The 17983-nt window shown below is 45.6% G+C and overlaps 1 protein-coding gene across 2 annotated transcripts in view; it reads right to left on the reverse strand.

The window, feature by feature from the left end:
* The window catches only part of CAMKV (CaM kinase like vesicle associated), a 57885-nt gene extending 40114 nt beyond the window's left edge, over positions 1 to 17771 (reverse strand). Inside the window, exon 1 of one of the 2 annotated variants that reach the window (XM_081900329.1) lies at positions 17464 to 17771. The gene's annotated coding sequence lies outside the window, so the exon portion shown is untranslated. Of the gene's footprint in view, positions 1 to 16033; positions 16147 to 17463 lie in introns of those variants that run through there. The other variant, XM_081900330.1, reaches the window with a different exon arrangement.
* Between the last annotated feature and the right edge of the window lie 212 nt (positions 17772 to 17983).

The following is a 17983-nucleotide window of genomic DNA, read 5'->3' on the forward strand; positions in this document are numbered from 1 at the left end:
GTAACCAAGAAATGGAACACAAAGTGGGGCTACAGAGACTGTAGGTTCAACAGATAAACCTTTGAACTGCACACTTTATGGTTGCTCAGTGATCTTTGTTCCACCGACAGCTTTGGTTCTGAAGTGGGCATAAACAATAGTTGCATTTAGTCAAAACAGAGGGGGATCGAGATAATATTAGAGTACACAAAAAAGGGAGACTTTCTGACTATAATTATCTCACTTTCTGAGCCTAGCAGAAAAAGGCACATAAGCTCAACCCATAGAAAGTCAACTGCATGTAATGATGGTTGAAAAGAATTGATTTCTCACTCAACTATATTTTTTTTATTGATTTTTGCAGAACTCAAGTACAATTAACTGTTTTCTAGATTTGGGCCAAGAGACATGTCCACAAGTAAATCCCAACACCCTTTTCTGTTTTAGCAATATTTACCATAAAGAAAAAAAGTTAATTGGATGAGGAGCTGCCATCTCTGTTCCTCTATACCTGGCATATATTCTATGATCCCAAAATTCTCATTCAAACTTTCTGATATATCCCAATGAGATCCCATGGAGTCCAGAGCAAAATAGATTTTGCAACAGAACAACTAGAAGGTAAGGCATAAGAGGAAAGCATCCAGCATGGGGAGAGGGGGAGGAATAAAATCTCTCATAAATGTAAATATGTAAATAATTGTGGGTGTGTAAATGGAAACATCTGAAGAAATATAAGGTGGGTTGTTTTGACATCATACGAAAGGTGTAAATTCCATTTGAGAGGCTGTTATGAATGTGACCAAAGCATCTCCAGTAGGTAGAGGTGGACCCAGTGGGCAAAAGGGACCTCTTTAGGCTTTCTACAGACTTAGGGTACAATCTTATCGTCCACTTCATCATGGGAGGGCATGATCTAGAGAGATTTTAATTGATCGAATTCTGAGGTCTGGCTGTCTGGATTTGGACTACAGCCTGGAGGTTCTACACCCCGACATTGTGTTATTCAAGAAAGATTGTGTCCTATCCCCCACCCCGCCTCCCAGGAGCACACTTTTTCAGTAAGACCTAATCAGGGATCAGATCTAAGTAAATATGGTATTGATTTTCAAGCACACTGACCCTTGACCATTTGATGCCCTGCAAATCTAATGTAGCAACCCTACCGAAAGCACACGGCGTGGGGGGGGGGATGACTCTGAGCTATTAGAGAATAATGGAACCGTAAGCCAAAACTTGCACAAGGAGATTACCAGGAATAAATCTTGCCAGGGAATTTGACAGCTTTTATTTTTCTGTAATTACAGAATTAGTGGCACGATGGTTTAATAGACTGGAATTTTATTACAGCATTTTGAGTGCATCTGAAGGGAGCCTCACTTGCAGAATTTGATTGTGTTGGCTTGAATAGGGTTTCCTCCAGATGCAGCATGTTATCTACACTCGTTTCTGATGAGAGGTTAATGCTTTCTGCTTCCATTGAACTCAGACATGACTCCAGGGACAGCCCCAAGGTTACAGGATAATGCTTAGCATTGATGCATAAGACTAAAGAAAAAGAACTTTAGCAGAGATCAGGGTTCAGCTCCAGCCCCATTAACATCTTCATTAAGGATGGGGAAGCAGGCATGAGAGGCATACTAATTCAATTTGTGCCAAAGACCAAATGTGAAGGCACAGGGACTAGCAGAAATGCAAGTGTATTCAAAAGGCCAAAAGAGATGAGAAGTGATCTAGAAAGGCTGCCAGAAGAATCACTCGGGGGTTGTGTGTATTTATTACTTATTCCTTTCTTATATTTATACCATCCTTCAATCGTATTCCCAAGGCGGTTTTACAAAAAAGAACAATTAAAACACAACTACAACAACAAAATCAGCTGAAAGCTACAACCTTATAAAAACAGCATATAACAATGAGCTGTATTCTTAAAAAAAGGAAAACACCCCCCCACACAAACATCTAATAACACCAAGACAGTGAAAATGACAAAAAAGTGCCAGGAAAACCTTCTGGAAAGATTATTCCAGAACTGGGGTACCACCGCTTAGAAGGCTCTCTAGTATCCACCCAACTCACTTTCGATGGAGAGAGCATTCACAGAAGGGCCTCTATAGGAAGGCAAATATAGAGACTGATGGTCTGAAGCCATGAGGAGCTTCAAAAGGTAAAAGAAAAAAAGAAAAAAGAGCATTTTGAACTGAAATGAGTGTGAGCCAGTGCAGTTGGCATAGCACAGGCATAATATCATAATATTATGATTATAATATCCAGTCAGCAATCTACTAGCTGCATTCTGCAGAAGAAAGCATAGTTCAGAGGCAGCCCCCAAGTATAGTGCATTATAGTAGTGTAACCCGGAGTTATCAAAGCATAAATAATGGCACATGGCTATCTCCATCCAGGTAGGGTCAAACCTGGCATACCTGAACTGGTAAGAGGTACTCCTTGCCACAGAAGCAACTTGTAGCTCTAACAAGAAAGATGGATCAAGGAGAACTCCCAAGCTGCAAACTTGCTCCTTCGGGGGGAGTGCAATTTAGTCTAGTGTAGGATCACTCCCCTGGGCAAACAAACCACTATGCACAGCACTTCCATCTTATCTGGACTGGACGCCTGCTTATGCCCCTTATTTTGGGGGAGAGGGGCAAGGCTACTCTGAGGTGTACAGTTGTACCTTGGAAGTCAAATGGAATCCATTCCGGAAGTCAGTTTGACTTCTAAAATGTTCGGAAACCAAGTCGCGGCTTCCAATTGGCTGCAGGAAGCTCCTGCAGCCAACTGGAAGCTGCGTCAGATGTTCGGGTTCCAAAGAACGTTTGCAAACCGGTCTTCCATTTCCCTAAAGCATGATTTGCTTTTAATTCACATAGTCAGGATTGCTCAGTTAGGTACTTCATCCATCTATGGGCTCGCCAACATTTCCGCTTATCCCGTGCCTAGAAAGTATGGATCCGAGCAATTTCCCCAATTCCCTGCTCCTTTCCCAGGAAAAACTTTTTCTTTAGCTCTAAATGGGAGCAAATGTCAATCCAGAGAAAACTGGAATTGCTGTTTGCTCTGACTGAGCTCTAAAGAGCGCTTCCCCGGGGGGGGGGGGGGAGCAGTGCGACCAGAGGAAGAGTGAATAAGCCCCATCTTTGTCTGCTTTTCTTTGGAAGTCTGGATTCTGCCGCTTCAGTCAGGGTCCGCCCACTCCCTGCTCCATCCCCAGCTGTTGCTGCTGCGCTAAAAATTTCCCAGCACTGCTTAGAATCCTTTAAAAGAAAAAATTCCACTGCTTGCATTTCCAGGGATGAAATATAGCTGAAAAAAGAAAAATAACAGCCTGTGTCATTTTGCTAACGCGGAAGCAGTCCATCATGAATGTGTGAAGCATCAGCCCTGCTGTACACAGCTCTACAGCTATTTCACCAGGGAAGCTGGGCTGCGATGCTGCCTTGCCTCTCCTGAAAGACACTGATAAATCGAGGGACAGAGCTGTAAAAATGATCAGTGGCGGTGGAAGTCTAATCTAAATATTTATAGAGGAGAAGTCTTGCTGTAGCCCAGATGAGATCATAGGACTATCTACTGAAGATTGTGACATCCCTCTTCAGCCTACCTGGACCCAGTCCGAGCTCCTCATCTTTACCTTGAAATACCTCCCTTGCCCCTCCATCACCTGGCTGCTCTTATGTTGTTTCCTCCTCTGCTTCATCACCTGCATAGGGTGGCCACATGCCCTACTTTACAGTAGTGAGTCCTCCATTTGAAGGGTTGTCCATTTCAAGTCCACCTTAAAGAAGAACCATAAGAAGGGAGAGCAGGAGGATCTTGAAGTTCCCCATCAGCACTAGCACCAGGGGAGAAGGCTGAGTGGGCCCACACAGTCACCTAGGCACAGTCTTCCTCATTAGGCTAAGTGAGATGTATCTCTATTTAAATTTAACTAATTTGTTTGCATTCTTCAAATCTGTATCCTCTGCTTTTAGAGCACAGTTTCTCAAACTTGGGTCTCCAGCTGTTGTTGGACTACAACTCCCATCATCCCTAGCTAGCTAGCAGGACCAGTGGGCAGGGATGATGGGAATTGTAGTCCAAAAGCAGTTGGAGATCCAAGTCTGGGAATCCCTGTTTCAGATGATGCAATTTTCCTCTTTGGTCGCCCCCTCCCTCAAACACCCCCCCTTGACCTTTGATGCCCCTTCTGCCTTGAGCAGCTTGCCAGAACACCTGTGGATGCCCCCTCCTCCAAAACCACCTTGTCCATGCAGCTTTTGACCCAACGCCACTCGTTCCAACGCTCTCTACAGCTACTCTTACTGTAACGAAGCCTAAGCACTCGTAAATGGAAATAGCAGCATATTCATTGGCTGTTTATCCCTCCCTCCATTTTCCTCTCCTTTGTCTGTTTCCCCCATGTCAAACTTTAGATCAGGGCTTGTGGCACCCACCGTCTCGATTTCTCAGAGGCATTCATACATTAGCATATGCAAATTCCACGCACATTTGTTTCATGGGTCTGTGCTGTGGCACCTAAGCAACTGGAATTCAGAGACATGGAAATGATTTTGTCTAAAACTATTTCCAAGTCGCCTGTAAGAACGTCCGTGCCTAATTGCTAGCAACACAACAAGATGGAGACCCTTCTCACCACATGACAGGAAAACAGCGTCCTATCTTTCAGTTTTACAGTCAGTCTGGGAGATTAATCAGCATGAGGATGTAAGGGAAAGGCACACTCTCCACCTGGTGGATTTCAGACACAAATGAATGGGAAAGGGTGAAAAAACATTCAACGCTAAGGCTCTTTCTTTAGAATGATCAGCCCAACTGCACTCAGGGGTGGCCTGAGATGTTTTGGCACCTGAGGCAAAGCACCCCCGCATTGGTGTGCTTGTGGGATGCTCTGCAAGGGCTCCCCCTCAAGGAAAAGTCCTTGCAGAGCCTTGCCGCTGAGCGTGGAAGATTGGGCAGAATCTCCCTTCCTGCCCAGCAGCAAAGATGGATGGCAGAATGCCTCCTGCCTCACCAGCTCAGCAAGAGGGGAGGCGTTCTCCAGAGCTTTGCCGCCAGTGCCTCTCCGCCCCTGGGGGTGTGGGGAGACCGGTGGCAAAGCTGGGTGGCAGAATGCTGTGCTACTCTGCCTCTGCCAAAGCCTCCCTTACCTGGGTTGCTTCTCCAAAGGCAGTGGGGTGGGCAGGGCGCTGCCTCTTGCATTTCCACCACCTGAGGCGGTTGCTTCACCCCGCCTCAAGGGAGGGCTGGCTCTGATTGTACTCCAAATGGCAGCTGGCTCTGATTGTACTCCAAATGGCAGTATTGTACCTGTGCTAAGACTGTAGTCCTATTCCTCTTCCTCACTTGCCTGGGAGCAAGCTCCATTTAATATAGTGGGATGTAGCGCTGAGCAGAAATGCATCGTGTTGCAGTGTTCATTGCTTTAATGCAGACATCCTCTACCCTGTGCAGATTTACAAATCAAAGAAAACGTCATGGGCACCACATACACCCGCAACCAAGCACAGACTGCCAGCAAGTATATTGGCTATAATACAGTGCTTCTTTCAAGTCTAATTTCAGGGGGGGAAGAGGACCCTGCAGGCATCAAGGAAAGCTTCCATGGCCACATCTGCATCCATGGGTACCATTTTAGTGATCCTGACACTACCCTCTAAATATTCCATTACATGCAGATGCAACAACAGACTGTGTAGGGGGCCTATGCTACAGTTAGGCCCTCCTATTTTACCCTCCCCTCCCAAATAAACCATCAAACATATGTGGTCCATCACAGCCATCACAGCAGCAATAGCTCCAGGAAGAATCTGTAAAGGATTCCTCTATTATCCCACAGTGATGCCACCACTTGTTAAAAGATTATTATAGCTACTCTTACTATAATCCCAGTTTGCTGCCACCAAACTGTCAAGGATTAACTCCTGTTATCCCACTCCACTTCAGCTCTTACTCCCCTTTACTTATTTGTTTGACCCTGTTTCCTCACTGCCACATATATTTAAATTGCAAGTTAATGATAAACCTCTATTCACCCGCTAATAGCTGTGGCAAAGCACGGTACAAACTAGTACAGGCACCACTTCCAAGTAAAACAATGTACATAAGATGTCTTTTGTCTTTGATCAACAAATAATTAAAAATGGGCGGTCATGCTTAGCTTTAAATTTAATATATAATAAACTTAACTTGGCTGCTCTTATTATAAATCAGACTGTTCACTCTACCAGGTTGCTTTAACGTTAAAAAGATAATTCTGAGATACTAAGTTCTTCCTCTAGCTAATGATCCTGGCCACTGCTTGCTTTGACAGAATGTAACTCACAGTCCAGCCAACTGCAGCCCTATTGTGGAAACCTTTTTACCTCTTACATGTCCTAGGAGCAAGTAAAGGTAGCATATAGACAGTTAACTCTGTACATTCCACAATGTGAATTCAGATAAAAGCAAAACCTTTATCTCATAAAACCTCCAATGAGTATACAAAAGCGATTTTTCTACAGGATCACATCTCCCCTTGTTGCAAAATATTGCCATTATAGTGCTATGAAAAGAAAATATCTATTATTATTATTATTATTATTATTATTATTATTAAATATCCTTAAGAGTGACTAACTTTTTGGGCCGATGAGTAAGAAGTGAGAAACAAATGTGTTTTATTGCCCTAAAATCTGCTCACGTGGGAAGGCACACATTGCGTACACTACTACTCTGTGTATGCAGGTGAGTGTAAACAATGAATTTGGCATATCAGTGAAGGCGGGGGGGGGGGTGAGGAGAGAGAGGCTTGGGGCCCCAGCCCTAACCCCATGCTGGAATTTCCTCACTATGTTTCTTTGAACAGATGCTCCTTGCTGGTATCCCACCCACATGCTGCTGTCTTAACTTTGCTCTGAGAGTTCAGAGGTAAATAGCAAGAGGCAGAGACAGAACACACACGAACCCCTCCAAAATAGCCTGTACCGAATCTAATGGCATTGCTAACATCAATCATAGGCGCGCCAACAGGGGAAAAAACCACACCACCAAGTTGGATGCTAGGCAGTACTAAGGAGAGGAGTAGCAGAAAGATGCTGTTTTATAAATCAGCAGCTTGTTCTTACTTCAAACACTGCCTTCCGTTACTGTTCTCCTGGGCTTACCAGCAAGAGAACATGCTGAGAAAAGGCAGCGGGAACACTGAGAGTCATCAGGGCAATGTGGGGAGAGATGATTGCATACAAGAAGGAGAATTACCACTGTTCTAGCAATGGGCTGGTTCAAGTTATTTTGGCACCACACTATAGGCCAGTGTGCCTCAACCAGGTGCCCTCCAGGTGTTTTTGACTACAACTCCCATCAGACCCAGTCAACCGAGGCCGATGGAAGTTGTAGTCCAAAACACCTGGAGGGCATCAGGTTTGGGGAGACAAAAATGAGTCATTAACAGAGTTACAGAATTAGCAGAGAACTTCATCAGAGGATAGGCTTTTAACAAGTACTGCGTAATTAGTAACCACACACACTGGAGATTTGTGGTTGCTGTTTCAAAACTCAAATTGTGGGGGGCACTGTTAAGCGTAATTGTTTAATTGTAAATGGAAAATAGCTCTGTATGTGTATTGCTAAAAGGAGCATGGAAATTTCCAGTGAAGCTCTCTGAGCACCAGACAGGCTGATAATTAACTGAGAATGTATCTCTGCTACTCTCTTATGTGCTGTTTAACTTAGATTACATGGGAGGGGTATTCAGTTGCAAATCTCCATTTTGTGGGAGTTGTCTTTGTTCTCAAGCCACCTTGCGCTGATGATTCTCTCCTGGAGAGAACAGCCTCAGGCTGGAATGCAGGCTGCATGGAGAGAAATAACTTTGATTTCAGTTCTGTTTGGAGTAATTTTACATTTCTAAGAAGATGTACATTTGTTTGGACAAGCACATTTTTTTTGCAACTATTTGAACGTATCGCTATTGTTGTAAGTCTGTTTTGAAGAAAGTTCTGTTATTAAAGCTTTGGAACCATATTTTTCGTCTGGACAATTTTTATTCCAAGAAGAGTCAGGTTTTTATTCATCCTATTGCCCCAAATGTGCAATATTAATAACTGCAAGAGGCACACCTACCCCCACCTACCTCTCATTGTTGCTGAGAGAATTCTCTCTGGGCTTTGCCTTTCCTTCCCCCGCCTTCTGCATGACTGCTACATACAAGGATTGGGGAAAAGGATGGAATTGGCAGTAGCTGCTTAGCAAGTGATCCCGGCGCCTAACAGCTGTGCCAGAGAGGAAGAAAGAACAGTACGCCCTGACTGTGTTCCCTCAATCCTCCAGATACTACCTGGTCTTCAGTTAGGTCTAAATGTTACACTTACCGCATTGCTAGGTGCCAGTTTAAAAACTGGAGTGTAATGTTGACAAGTGTGGTGTTTGCTCTGCATCAGGAATGGGGAACCCATGACAGTTCAGATATTGCTGGGCTCCCAACTTCATTCAGGCCCATCCAGCATGGCCTGGTGTTAGGGATGCAAGTGTTGGAGTACAACAACTGGAGGCCACAGGCTCTCCATCTCTGCTACACAGTAGTCTACTGTGGTGTGTGTGTTGTGTTGTGTTGTGTGGAAGCATCATATACCAAGAGAGACAGGCAGTATTGAAAGGTTGCCTTTTGTTTCCATAGACTCTTCCCTTAATTAATATCGCTACCTTGCACAGGCAGACCTTGGACTCCCTCCCTTTGTGCAAGTGCTTTTACAGACCATGATAGGTAGCAAGAGGGCTAGACTGTTTTCATAAGCTTGGCCTTCTGGCCACTGCACATACCACTCTGGCAGACAAATAAAAATTCCTTCCATGCCATGTGCCACGTGATGTTTCACTTCCCACACAATTAGAACAGCATGCCATGCTGAGCTGGAAAGCGGGAGACTCAACACACCACCCGCACATGATATGCACATTACAGACAAGTAAAGGCATGGCGTGAAAACTCCAAATGTTATGGAGTGATGGTACCATTTAGGCCTGGCCTTTGCCCGCTCTTCCACTTGAACCTGAGCCCTGGGGAAATGTCCTGCCATCCCAGTTTGAGAAAACACTAGTAGTTATTCAGAATAAGCATCCATCTTCCACTCCTTCTCCGAGGAGCTAAGGTTGCACAGAGACTCTGAAACACCCCCAGCCCCATCAAACTGGTTTTCAGGTTTATTCGAAAAAAGCCCTGACATATAAGAATGTGTAAGTATGTAGAGCAACCATAGTGACTAGCCCCAAGTTGCCCAGTGAACATCATGGCTGAGCAGGGATTTAAATCTATAACACTCTTTAACTGAGTTATCACTTTGACTCTTAATTAACTTGAAAATAAATCAGTCTATCTTCAGAGAAGAACATGAAACCCTTTTTTTTTTAACAGAGCAGTGTACAAAAACAAAACATTGGTAGCAGGCAGGCAACCTAGTATACTTTGTAATGCGTGTCATAACTGAATCACGTACCTCAGGAGAACAAATGAGCTTGAACAAAGCAATTGACATTTATAGTCTGAACATAAAAGTCCTAAAATGGAATCAGTTTTCCAAGAATCAGTTGAGTATATCAGCGAAACAAGCTACAAAGTGGAATAAATGAGCCCACCCTCCTTAAATCACACACAAAAGATTCCGGTCACAGCAAAAGGCTTTAAATCTGTTGCGTATAGGTTGTTCCTATCTACTTCGTGTTTCCCCATCGCAGGTTTTTTGGGGGGACGAATGTAGCATTCTGTCACACGTCGCCAACATTTGTACCACTCATTATGCCAATATATTGACTTTGATTGAATTTAAATGGCTGAGTGCTTCGTGAAGGAGTTCTTAGGGGGATATTTTCCTTAAGATCAGATCAGATGCCGGCTGGCACATTTGATCTTCAGCCATGTTTATAAATTATCTGTACCCAAGAGAGAAGCCACTTTAAGTTTGACTGTTTCATTTCAAATAGCTGCATGCCCTTAGATTTGCAAAATTGGCTTCCCTTTGGACCTCTTTTAACAAGTTGTAATGAGTCACTACAGCCAGAATTCCCAGACCCAGAGCACCTGCCTTGAACAAGTGTGAATCCTGTATCACAGGAAATAATTTTTTTACAGGGAGGTGAGCAATCAAATAGACCTTTTTGATCTTGAACTACCATAAGTACCCCAGCCTGCATCCTGAAATCTACGGACATAGAGTCCACTTGTGAATTATGCTTGTGATTTGTGAATTATCCTTTCAGCTAAAATAAACATTTCCTCAAGGTGTCTTGTGACACCTTATCTAATAAGGCATTTCTTTTTGCTGTAACAAAAGTCATATCGCTACCCCACTGGACTTTTTTTCCAAACAAAACATGGTCACCTTTATGCACCCATCACATTCCATGCAGGAGTCGTCCTGTGGATTAAGTCTTACATTGTTTGTTGCCAGGATCGGGCGAGAAGAAAAGGCACAATCCACTTCTATAGACTTTATGAAGACAGAGGCTCTGCAGGCATCAAATATGTAACATGCTACTGAGCAAGCTTGCTGTTGGTCATCATAACTAGAGACATTTTGCTGCCTGGCAGAAAAGCCAAGTGGTGATCCCATTTGGGAAATATATCAAACTAAGTTATTGATTGACATTTTGCTTTTCTGTACCATTACCCCAAAAATCTGCCACCTGATGTCCTAGTAGAGCTGAGCCTAAGTGGGAACTTTGTTTATGTAAGGTTCCGTTCCAATGTTAAACTGCAGTTTCAGAGATAGGAGCAAAAGGTTTCATTGTGAAGTGTCAGAGGCCCAGACCCCCTCCCTGACTGATGGCTTTCCCCTAGAACAGTGGTTCACAAATGGTGTGGCATGCCACATTGGTGCGGCAGGAGAAGATGGCAAGTGTGGCAGTAAGATTCAAGGACAATCAAAGAAACATTTCAACATGTCAGTATAGTATAGTCTCAAAATAATTTTAAATATGTCCACACCTCTCTTCAAGCACATTGGCTATTCTTCTACAGTTCTCCATGACATACTGTTCTGAACAGGGATTTTCAATTCTGACAAATATGAAAGATCAGAAAAGAGAAAAGAGCTTCTTTGTGTTGATGAGGAGACAAGAGTTTGTTTGTCTCAAATTAGACCTAATATAAATGAGATTACCCGGCAAAAGCAACTCACACCTCTCACTGGGAATGATTCATGATCTAATGTAGCTGCATTGTTTTTATACTTTCTGCATGTCCCATGATCACATTATAAAGTAGTTGTGTTCTATGTTATAAATCAAGCACTGCGAGGAGTTGTTACTTTTTGCTTTCCAATGTATTTCTTATCAATAAAAAATTAAGTGAGAGGCGCAAGCAAATTTTTATTCTGAAAATGCATCCCAGAGAAAAAAGCTTGAGAACCACTGCCCTAGGAGGAGGGAAGCCAACAGCATTACTAAATTCCAAATTCTCAGGGCTTCATGATTCTCTCAAGTGGGCTGACTATATAAATAAAGAGCAATTGCCTAGACATTTAAAAATGGGCTGTTCTCCTTCGTTTAGCCCTTAACCATATGTTTCCTTGCATATTAATAAACCAGGATGGATCAAAGTTGAAGCATATATAATTAATTAATTAACCCTTCCCCAACATCTTAATAACAGAACAGGCAAGCAGACAGATATGCAGATTACTGACATGCATGTATATCTGTATCTTCCGCAAGTCACATCTTTTCAAACCCTTCTGCCTTGCTCTCCCCCTGCCTAGGCAAAGACCTATCTCTGTCAGGAACTCAAGCATGCCAGCAAGGCCAGGCTGAGCTGGTGGTTTTCACACCAGGTGCCGAGATAGCACACAGACTTGGCAGTATCTGAACAGACCCACAACATTAACTGTTCACAGATTGGGCACCAAGATGGCTTTCCTCTGCTTCTCCTTGAAGGCTTTGATTCTCCATTGAATGGGAAATGATGAGGTGGGCAATAATCCGACCCAAGTGGTCCATACATTGGTGACCTCAAAACTGGACTCCTGTAATGCCCTTTATATGGGACTGCCCTTGTATGGGGTCCAGAAGCTGCAGCTAGTGCAGGATGCAGCAGCCAGACTGCTCACAAGAGCAGATTACTGGCAGCATGCTTTTCTGCCAAGAGATATGTACCGCTTGCTGATTTGCTATCATGCCAGGTTTAAGGTCCTTGTGTTAATTTACAAAGCCCTAAACAGCTTGGACCCAACATTACCTTAAGCACCGTCTGATTCCTTATGATCCACCTCTGCCACTGAGATCCTCTGATGGAGAACTTCTGGTGTTTCTCAAGCCCTTGAGGATCAGCTGGAACTCTCTACCTGTAGAGATTTGCAAGGAACCATCCCTGCCTTCTTTCACACATCTTCTGGACACTGCTGTTTATAGATGGGCCTTAACAATACGAGAGCCTCTTGCCAGTATAGACACGACAGATATCAAGAGAGCATTGGTTTGACTTTCTGTGATGCTTCCTATGTTCTTGTGTTCCCAGACACTTAGGAAAAGAACCAAGTTAATGCAAGGATTGTATCCCCACGTAAGTCAATCTGCTGGCAGCTACGTGGAGCAAATATCTCTCCCTACCTGCGCATTTCTCTACCCCAAAGGGATGCCAACATCCAACTGAGGTTGGAGAAAGGGAATTGCTTTAAAAGAGTATTTTGCATGGGTTTTAGAGAGGCATCACTTCCCATTGCAAGCGCTGCCCACACGTTTCTTTTGACTCACACTGAATTCTGGTCAGGTTTTTTTTTTTAAACAATGCAGGAACTTGCAAAATCTCTTTAGTGGCTGCAGAAGTGGGATGAAATGTACCCACCGAAAGCAGCCACCTTTATTTCATACCTCTTTCAACTGCGGAAAGAAAGACCGTCTCCATCCTGAATCTATTCCTGAGCTGAAGGCTTTTCATCTCAACAGTGAACTCTGTCTGTGAAATGCGTCAAGAGCTCCGTATGCAGTATTTATCTTAAGCGCCTTGGGGGAAAGAAGGCACCCCAGGGCCATGAAAGCAAAATACACCAAGGTTTGTGAAGCTGAGCTACAGGTTTGGGCTTTAAAATAAATGAGGGGCGGAACAGGTCCTCCCCTCACCCTCCATTACAGTAGGAGATCACTGGATCTGCACATGTGATTGAAGCCATTTTATGTGCCAACTGCACAATCCATCTGCATGAATACAACTCAACTGTCATTCACAATGCAGGATGGTGGAGGAAGGGGATATATCAGAAAGCTCATGAATTAAAAAAAAATGTGCAGCCAAACAAGTTTGGGACCAATCCTATGGAATCATAAGAACACAAAAAGATCCCTGTGGGATCAGACCCCAAGGCCTATCTTGTTCAGCAACCTGCTTTCCAGTGTGGCCAACCAATTCCCTACAAAAAGCCTGCAAACCAGGACATGAGTGCAACACCACTCTTCCCACTTGTGCTCTTCAACAACTGGAATTCAAAAGCATTCTACCTCTGATACTGGATAGTAGTACGCAGTCATTGTGGCTCATAGCAATGCTTAACCCCTTAATGAAGAAATGCATGTGAAAACACAACTTGAAGGATCCAGGCAGATTTTGCAGAAAAGGTACACACCACCAGGTGACTTGCCCATTCCAGTTCACAAATCTTTATAAAACACATGTGAATTTTGAAAGATGACATGTTTTTCCACATGCCTGTTTGGATTTGAGTTGATAGGCTGGGAGGTGGGTTTGGGGAATTCTAGCTCTGCCAAGTCATAGATGATAGCTGAAAGGGCAACGTGCAGACCATTCCAGGAATTGTGTGTGTATCTGCTGCAACGGCACTTGCTGGCTCAAGGGTTCCCCATCTCTCTCTGTTTACAAGGTGCCATGACTATCATTGTACTTTTTTTTAAAGCTGATTTCCATCCAACATAGGATTCTCTCTTATCTTGAGCCCAGATGCACTTGTGTTCATTTGCACCCAACTTTCAATTAACTTAGTAAGACTAGGTGAGCCCTCTTTCCTTTTCAGAATGTAAGGGAGAAGGAGCAGATGTCCTGAAACAGAAAGCCAAATAAAGGTTTGGTTCCGGAAACTTTCCAGAATTTATAAAATATACCTGAAAGGACATTCTGTGGGGAGGATGTACAAGTTATGTATGTTATGAGTCTGCACCCATATGGCAGATTTTTCAGTAAGATCCATATTCATTGTCGCAGGAAGGTGCTACTGTTGCTGCACTCCTATGCACACTTCTCAGAGAGTGAACCACACAAAAGACACCGGGGTTAACTATTGAGTAAACATGCATAGGATTGGACTCCACATATTACATTTTAAAAGTGCATCTGTGCAACCATTTTTTGTTTTGTTTTCTAAGCTCAGTCCTTAATAGATGATCCATTAAAGTGTTTACTTTAAAAACCCACTCTATATCCTTTTGGTTTAAGGAATTCTGAGCTGAAGTGTCTTTTGGGGCACACAATCACTGTGAAGGCAGCAAATCCAACATAGTTCTGGGAATGACCAACAATGGACATAGGCCACAGGGAGGAATCAGAAGGGGCTCATTGGTAGCTTTGTGGAAAGTGAAACATGACAGCAAGGGCCACATGCTTTAATAAGTAGACCAATTATCTAAAGCTTCCAGGAGCCAATTGTAACCAGAGAGTGTAATTTTTAATCAGGTGACTTCAGATTAATGGCACACTTGTCCACTTTTGAGAATATTTTGGTTCTAGTATGTAACTGCAACTCATCTCATCCTGTTAATACCTTTAAGAGTCACAAGAAAAATATTAAAGACAGTCTTTTTAAGAACAAGTGGTAGCTCTTTGGCACCTATTAATGATGTTTTGTAATATGAAAACTCAATCACATTATAACTAGCTATAGTTAATCTGCTAATTAAAGAGGCAGGTGATCAATCAACTAAAAATCCTTTAATTGGTTCGCACGGCTACTGATAATGAAAACAGTGCATGTCATTTGCAGCTGCTGGGACCCAAAGCCTAGGGGTGAGCCCAAATGGAGTTCTCTTACTTTTGTTTACAAGGTTTGCTCAGAGTCCCTGAGCATTTGGGGAGGCACAGAGGTGGAAGAAGTCTTCTTCTGCAACTCCAATATCCCTAGCTCAGTCAAATGATGCTAATACAGCAAAGGTGGGAAAGGAATCCAATTCGAATTGGCAGGAAAGAGATCTCTGTTTCAGACGGCATAGTTTCCTCTTTCAGGGTGCCAACAGGCATATGAAGCGAGATCCACCCTCTTCGGCATGTATTAATTAGCCCTTCTAGTTTGACATGGTGTTCTACATCAAGTAATCCAGTATGTTTAAGGCGGATGTGATTTTAGGATATGGCAACAGGGCTCTGAAAAAGCCCATATAAGCAGGAGGCCTCTGAAATACTTCCCACCCTGCACTGGGATTATATGGGTTTTAACTGACTGCGAATGAATTTAATATATCCCAATACAGGCATCAGTTTGAGGGTTTAAAAAAAATGGGACCTTTTATTTTGGCTAGTCACAATGTTTATGGTTGTGAAAAGCAGAGATTTACAGAGCTGGTCCAAAACAATGCCAGATGATATTTACACCCCACTCCAAATATATATCTATAGAAGAGGTTTTCTTGGTGAGTTGTTTTATCCATGCTCTGGAGCCCTAGTCAAAAATTAACTCTAAGTTCTGTACGGATCTTAATAATGTTAACTGGATATGAGAGCATGTTGGGGGTATTTTAAAGCCTCAGCAGCCACCCCTTCGAATCTCAGCTTATCGGGTGATTAAAAAGACACAGAGAAACCCACAGCCAGGGCAAAGGAGTTGAGCGCGCCTCCTTCCTTGCGGATGAGTTCCGTTTGCTAACGCAGCCCCGCCGGCGCTCTTCTGCGAACCACAGCGAACGCTGGTGGCGCTGCGCACTCCAACCCCGGGAGTTTCTGTAACGAAGGACAAGAAAGCGAGGGACACGCCGTAGCCCGAGGAACACACATGCGAGAAAACGCAGGTCGAGCTTCCCACCCACAAGGCCAGGGGAGGCAGGCAGCATCTCCACCCGTGCGCCAAAACAGAACCGCTAAACTTACAAGATGCCTCCCCAAGCACCGTCTGAGCGCAGATCCTCTAGTCTATGGAGATCGTTCCCTTTTTAGAGGCATCTTTAGCTCGGATCTGAATCGAAGCATAAAAACTCCTGTTCTCAAAACAACACCCCCCCCTCCGCACTCTCCAACCTGCAATTAAGACAGAATCTTTTAGTTGTGACATTCGCTGTTGTCATGGAAATAAGCGCGAGAGAGCGAGTTGATGGGCGGGGAAAAGGAAATCAAAATAGCAGAATCTGCCCGGGGAGAGGGGGAGCGGGCGGCAGCGAGAAAGAGTTGATGCGTGCGTGTGGAATTACAGTTGCTAATGCCGGCTAGTGCCACCAGCTCCAGTTGGGCTTCCGCAGATTGTCCCATCCGGACTAGCCAGCAGCACCAACCTTTTCTCGAGGCACGAAACTTGCAAGCGCAGAGCTGCAACCTGTACGTTGCTTCCACCAGCCCCGTGCGCGCGCATGGATTGCCTGGAAGCCGAGGAAGCTCTCTGCCACGGGAGTAAAGGAAGGCGAGAAGGACCCCAAAAGAGTCTCAGTGGGAGGAGGGGACGCCTGACTCGGAAGCAGACCCCCCCCCCGCCCGCGCGCATCTGCCGCGTGGCCAGCCCGAATCCGAGCTGCCCCTACCCCGCGCCGCGCCTCCATGGCTCTCTGCGCAAGGCTGGGAAGCCAGCCTCGCCGAGTCTCTCCCAGGAGAAGCGCGCAGACGACGGCAGCACCTCCCGCCCCACAGGGGGCGACGTGCCTCTTTCTGCCCCGGGCCCAAGCGAGAATCCCCGATCGCCGCGGGAGAGGGTGGGCGCGCGCACCGAGCAGCAAAGGGAGCAGACGCCAGTTCCTTTTGCAGCAGCTGCAGATCGACTTCCACGTGGGGTCTGAGCTTGCTCCTTTTCTTAACCCTCCGCCAGTCTCCTGACTCCACCGCTCCCGTCCCACTCTGAACCCCCTTTTCGCGCGCGGACCCCCCCTCCAATTAATATTTGAATGTGTGCGCGCGCTCACTGCACGGGCTGGGGAAATCAAGACAGCGCGAGTGGGTGGGTGGTAGGGGAATGAAGATCCGCAATTACTCAGCTCGGAGTCACTTTGCCGAAGTGAAGGTGCAGCGCAAAAACACTCCGAGCAATTCACGGCGGCAACGAAGGGGAGCGTTCGCGCGCAGCCCGGTCGACCCCACAGGTTGGATCGCCGCAGGGAAGCCACTTTCTCCCCAAGCTCCGCGGCGGGACAGGCGGCTACTTCCCAACGCGCAACCTTTCCCCCTTACAGCCGCAGCCTCAGAACCCCGCGAGGGAAAGCTTGCACATGCCCGGGTGTCTTCCTAGCCGTCTCCGGCGCCAAGGCTCCAGCAGGGGCCCTCCTCCCCTCGCCTCACTGCAGCAAGCCACGGGGGCCCCGCGCCGCGCCAAGACCCACCTGCAAATCTGCTCTGCCGCTGGAAGGGATCAGAGGGGTGGGAAGCGTTCCGGTGGCGGCGGCGGCGGGGGGAGCTGCCCTATTTCTCGCAACGGGGACTTCTCGCCCTCCCCGTGGTGATCGGCTCTCCTCAATAGCCCGCCCGGCTCTTCCCGGGGCGAGGGTGGCTGCAGGGTTGCAAGGCGAGATGTGGCGTCCGAATCCGCCGTAGGATCCCGTCGACTGAAGATGGAGCCGAGAGCGCTCGGTGCTCCGCGGCTCCTCGCAAGTTGAGCATCTCAGTTGAGTTCCAAGTGGGAAAGTTACAAAGGATGAAACTGACAAGGGCCCGCCCAGGAAGGGTGGGGCCACGGGCGGCTGACGTCACCCGGAAACTTTACGCCCCTCCCACTACTTTTAACAATTGATCCTGGGCCCTGCCCGGGTTACCTTCTCCAGGTCCGGGACAAAATCATCTCCCAGGCTGGTTTAGAGAGGGGAAACTAGGAAGACGCGCATCATATTCCAAACCAACCTGATC

This window comes from Podarcis melisellensis (genome assembly GCF_964234715.1).
Source record: "Podarcis melisellensis genome assembly, chromosome: 2".
Classification (NCBI taxonomy): domain Eukaryota; kingdom Metazoa; phylum Chordata; class Lepidosauria; order Squamata; family Lacertidae; genus Podarcis; species Podarcis melisellensis.